This window comes from Ovis canadensis, chromosome 11, assembly GCF_042477335.2.
Source record: "Ovis canadensis isolate MfBH-ARS-UI-01 breed Bighorn chromosome 11, ARS-UI_OviCan_v2, whole genome shotgun sequence".
Classification (NCBI taxonomy): domain Eukaryota; kingdom Metazoa; phylum Chordata; class Mammalia; order Artiodactyla; family Bovidae; genus Ovis; species Ovis canadensis.
In genome coordinates, this window is record NC_091255.1 from 44779245 (window position 1) to 44785525 (window position 6281).

The window sequence follows — 6281 nt, forward strand, 5'->3', positions numbered from 1 at the left end:
TTACTGCAAAATTCAGACTTAAATTGAAGAAAGTAAGGAAAACCACTAGGCCATTGAGGTATGACCTAAATTAAATACCTTACAATTATACAGTGGAAGTGACGAATAGACTCAAGGGATTAGATTTGACAGAGTGCCTGAAGAACTACGGACAGAGGTTCGTAACATTGTACAGGAGGTGGTGATCAAAACCATCTCAAGAAAAAGAAATGAGGAGCCCAAAAAATAAACTACCGCACAATTGCACTCATCTCACACGCTAGTAAACTAATGCTCAAAATTCTCCAAGCCAGGCTTCAGCAATACGTGAACCGTGAACTTCCTGATGTTCAAGCTGGTTTTCGAAAAGGCAGAGGAACCAGAGATCAAATTGCCAACATCTGCTGGATCATGGGAAAAGCAAGAGAGTTCCAGAAAAACACCTATTTCTGCTTTACTGATTATGCCAAAGCCTTTGACTATGTGGATCACGATAAACTGTGGAAAATTCTGAGAGAGATGGGAATACCAGACCACCTGACCTGCCTCTTGAGAAATCTGTATGCAGGTCAGGAAGCAACAGTTAGAACTGCACATGGAACAACAGACTGGTTCCAAATAGGAAGAGGAGTACGTCAAGGCTGTATATTGTCACCCTGCTTATTTAACTTCTGTGCAGAGTACATCATGAGAAACGCTGGACTGGAAGAAACACAAGCTGGAATCAAGATTGCGGGGAGAAATACCAATAACCTCAGATATGCAGATGACACCACCCTTATGGCAGAAAGTGAAGAGGAGCTAAAAAGCCTCTTGATGAAAGTGAAAGAGGAGAGTGAAAAAGTTGGCTTAAAGCTCAACATTCAGAAAACGAAGATCATGGCATCCGGTCCCGTCACTTCATGGGAAATAGATGGGCAAACAGTGGAAACAGTGTCAGACTACAGAATGTAATGGGATACAAATCTTGCCTCTACTACTTCATTCTACATTTAAAAGAAATTCGTTAAGTACTTATTGTAAGTCCATCACACATTAGGTCAGGAATCAGCAAACTATGGTTCAAAGGCAAATCTATCCCACATACAAATACTTTTGTAAGTAAAGTAAAGTATTTACTTTTGTAAGTAAAGTATTATTGTAACACACACACACACACAAAGAAAAAAATGAAAAAAGGCAAAACGGCTGTCTGAGGAGGCCTTACAAATAGCTGAGAAAAGAAGAGAAGCTAAAGGCAAAGGAGAAAAGGAAAGATTAACCCATCTGAATGCAGCGTTCCAAAGAATAGCAACAAGAGATAAGAAAGTCTTCCTCAGTGATCCATGCAAAGAAATAGAGGAAAACAATAGAATGGGACAGACTAGCAATCTCTTCAAGAAAATTAGAGATACCAAGGGAATATTTCATGCAAAGATGGGCACAATAAAGGACAGAAATGATATGGACCTAACAGAAGCAGAAGAGATTAAGAGAGGTGGCAAGAATACACAGAAGAACTATTCAAAAAAGATGTTAATGACTGGATAACCACAATGATGTGATTACTCACATAGAGCCAGACATCTAGAGTGTGAAGTCAAGGGGGCCACAGGAAGCGTCACTGTGAACAAAGCTAGTGGAGGTGATGGAATTCCAGCTGAGCTAGTTCAAATCCTAAAAGATTGTGTGTAAGATGCTGTGTAAGTGCTGCGCTCAATATGCCAGCAAATTTGGAAAACTCAGCAGTGGCCAGGACTGGAAAGGGTTAGTTGCATTCCAATCCCAAAGAAAGGCAATGCCAAAGAATGTTCCAAAGACCCCACAGTTGTACTTATTTCACATGCTAGCAACGTAATTCTCAAAATTCTCCAAGCTAGGCTTCAACAGTATGTGAAGCAAGAATTTTCAGATATTCAAACTGGATTTAGAAAAGGCAGAAGAACCAGAGATCAAATTGCCAACATCCACTGGATCATAGAAAAAGCAAGAGAATTTCAGAAAAACATCTACTTTTGCTTCATTGATGACACAACTTTTGACTGTGTGGATCCCAACAAACTACGGAAAATTCTTAAAGTGATGGGAATACCAGACCACTTTACCTGCCTCCTGAGAAACCTGTATGCAAGTCAAGAAGCAACAGTTAGAACCAGACATGGAACAACAGACCGGTTCAAATTGGAAAAGGAGTGGGTCAAGGCTGTGTATTGTCACCCTGCTTATTTAGCTTATATGCAGAGTCATGCAAAATGCCAGGCTGGATGAAGCACAAGCTGGAATCAAGATTGTGGGGGGAAATATCAGTAACCTCAGATACGCAGATGACACTACAAAGTGAAGAGGCACTAAAGAGCCTCTTGATGAAGGTGAAAGAGGAGAGTGAAAATGCTGGCTTAAAACTCAACATTCAAAAAACTAAGATCATGGCATCCAATCCCATCACTTCATGGCAAATAGATGGGGAAAAATGGAAACAGAGATAGACTTTATTTTCTTGGCCTCCAAAACCACTGGAGATGGTGACTGCAGCCATGAAACTAAAAGACACTTGCTCCTTGGAAGAAAAGTTATCACCAACCTAGACAGCACATTAAAAAGCAAAGACATTACTTTGCCAACTAAAGTCCACATAGTTAAAGCTATGGTTTTTCCAGCAATCATGTATGGATGTGAGAGTTGGACCATAAAGAAGGCTGAGTGCTGAAGAATTGATGATTTTGAACTGTGGTGTTGGAAAAGACAAACACCCGATGTTGGGAAAGATTGAAGGCAAGATAAGAAGGGGACAACAGAAGACGAGATGGTTGGATGGCATCTCCAACTCAATGGACATGAGTTTGAGCAAGCTTCAGGAGATGGTGAAGGGCAGGGAAGCCTGGCATGCTGCAGTCTATGGGGTCGCAAAGAGTCGGACACCACCGAGTGAACAATAACAAGGATAATTCAGTTCTTGGGCTGAAAAGCAGGCTGGTGGGTAGTACCACCCCGCCTTTTTATGATGGGACAACTTGGGAAGGACTGGCTTTGGGGTGGGTGGAGGGGAGTTAGAACCTAGTTTGGACTATGAAATGCATTCAAGTGGAGATGCTGCTGCTGTTGTTTAGCCTCTCAGTTGTCTGACTCTGTGACCCCATGGACTGCAGCACACCAGGCTCCCCTGTCCTTCACCATCTTTTGGAGTTTGCTCAAACTCATGTCCATTGAGTCAGTGATGCCATCCAACCATCTCATCCTCTGTCATCCCTTTCCCCTCCTGCCTTCAATCTTTCCCAGCATCAGGGTCTTTTCTAATGAGTCAGCTCTTCACATCAGGTGGCCAAACTATTGGAGCTTTAGCTTCAGACTCAGTCCTTCCAATGAATATTCAGAGTTGATTTCCTTTAGGATGGACTGGTTTGATCTCCTTGCACTCCAAGGCACTTTCAAGAGTCTTCTCCAGCAGCACAGTACAAAAGATCAATTTTTCGGTGCTCAGACTTCCCTAGTAGAGTGGAGATGTTAGGTAGTTAAATATGTAAATCTAGATCTCCGAGGAGAAATCTCAGTCAGAGATAAAGATTTGTAATTCATCAGACAACAGATGAAGACTATGAAGCCACTGCAGTGACTGAGACCCATAACAAGTGTGAGTGAAGGTGAAGACAAGAGGCCCAAAGACAGAACCTTGAGCCAACTGCCATTCAGAGTTGGTGGAGGAGAAGGAAAGTGAAGGAACCTGAAAAGGAGCAGAGGTGAACAGGATGAAAACCAAGGAAGGTGGCATCAGAGAAATCCAGAGAAAAAGCTTCTTCAAGGAGAGGTGGCTAAATGTGCCAAACGCCCAGAGATGAGTAACTGAGGCTCAAGAATTGACCTTTGACTCTGGCAAGATGTAGGTGATATGGACAAGAACCATTTCATGTAATGATGGGGACAAAGGGCTGGTTGAAGCAAGAGAAATTGAGAACAAGAGGGATGAGAGGATCAAGGGAGGGTTTCTCAAAGAAGGGTCATAGGACACAGTGATGCACAGGTGATCATAATAAAGGTCCAATAATGAGGGAGAAACAGCTGATGCAGGAGTGGCTACGGGAGCAACGTCCTGAGAAGCTCTGAGGAGGGCAGAATCAGCTGGAGGTGTGGGATGCAGTTTCCACTGTAATCAAAGGTGGTGGTGGGAGCAGAGGCAGAATCGGGTGGTTCTTGTGTGATTGCATCCATTATTTTCCTCTGGAGTGTTTGGTGCCATCAGCACCTGAAACTGAGGTTTCAAGGGTGGGAGATTAGAGTAGAATTAGTCATCTCAAGAAGTAAAGCTTCTATGGTGTTGAGGTTTGTAGTTTTGATTTTGAGGTGAGTCCAGTCACAAAGGTATACTGGTTCTTGAGCACAAGTTGGATCCAGTCAGGATTTGGGATTATTCCAGGTGAGTACAATAGTACCAGCTTCCCTGGTAGCTCAGACAGTAAAGCGTCTGCCTACAATGTGGGAGACCAGGGTTTGATCCCTGGGTCGGGAAGATCCTCTGGAGAAGGAAATGGCAATCCACTCCAGTATTCATGCCTGGAAAATCCCATGGACAGAGGAGCCTGGTAGGCTACAGTCCATGGGGTCTCAAGGAGTCAGACACGACTGAGCGACTTCACTTTCACAATGGATACAGAAAAGGACAAAGGAGGGATCCAGGACTTCAAGCTGGGTAAGCACAGTGAGGATGTAGCTGACGGTTCTGCAAGGAGCTAAGGCTGATGGCTCACAGGTCTCGGGAGGCTCAGAGATCCCTAGTGTGGGGTAATACAGTACCTGAGCTGGAGGAATAGGAGGATCAGGAAATGGGAGGGTTGAAGTTACTAGGGATGACAAGATCAGGTGTGCCCATTTGAAGCTGTGGCCGAGGTGTGGTTGGGAAGAAAGGTATGGTTGGAATCAAGGAGAGCCTCTGAAAACTCTTTGCTTCCCTTGTGGCTCAGCTGATAAAGAATCCACCTGCAATGCAGGAGACCTGAGTTCGATCCTTGGGTTGGGAAGATCCCAACCCAAGGGAAGGGAAGGCCACCCACTCCACTATTCTGGCCTGGAGAATTCCATGGACTATACAGTCTATGGGATTGCAAAGAGTCAGACACGACTGAGTGACTTTCACATTCTGAAATATCTTAGCTTCTCAGCCCCTCCCAACCTGGGAGTCAGAGAGCAACCTCCTAGCAGGACAGGAAGGGATACATCTCTCTATTGTGCAAACAGAGGCTGAGACTTGGAGATGCTGGATGCTGAAGCTAAAAAGTCAGAAGCTGGAGGTCTGACTCTGAGTGCTAGGCTGAGGGAGCATCCTTGGTGTCGTCCCTCCTCTTAGCTTCCGCAGCAGCCGAGCCCCTGGCTCCCCCTCCCAACTCCCACCTGCTCCCTGCCTCACAGCCTTTCCTACATTCCCCAGTCCTCTGGAGAATCTCTGCTGACAGAAGGGCAAGTCCACAGCCACAAAGCACCTTCTTGGAGCAAACCAGGCTGCACGCATCACTGAAAAATGTTTGTGGAAGACTTTCATGTTTGTTTGCTCACTCACTTGTTCACTTAATCATTCATTCACATACTAAGTGGTTCCACCTTTTGGTTATTTTTCATTAGGTGTGAGCTGCTAAACCAGCACAAGGGATGAATACTCAATCACTGTGAAACTGCTCACCCCCCCAACCCACCAGCCAGACGTCCAACATATAGAGTGCCCATCACAGTCCTGCATAGGTGTAACAAACAGGCATCTTATGTCCTCACGTTTGACAAGTCCCATGTCCGTCACTCACCTATTTCCTGGGTCCCATACATGTCATGTGTGTGCTGTGTCGGAATCCTTCGAGCCTCTTCCTCATAGCAGGGTCAATGATACATGAATTGCCATCTATCAAAGTTCACATGATGCGTCTTTATTAACTTTTAAGGTCGCCTTTATATTGCATTAAAGAGATCTTTTTAAAATTTGTGAAAGTCATGCTTACTCATTGCAGAAAATGTAAACAATGACAAAGCGTACAAAATTAAAATCCTCCCTTAAAATTGACTACTTCCATTCCTCTATCCCACAGTGCAGACCACTGTTAAAAGTGTGGCCAAGGTGGCTTAATTCTTATCCTTCAGTATCTTTTCTATACATTGCAAAGGGGAAAATATATATAATAATTATACGGTGTAGTATATGTTTACAAGTTGAGGTGATAGACTATTGTTCCGCAACTTGCCTTTTCTCTATAACAATAAATGAAAGACATCCTGCCAGGTCGGTTCTTCAGATCCACTTCATTCTTTTTAAAGGCTGCAGAGCATTCTCAGTATGGAGGGCCTGGTAT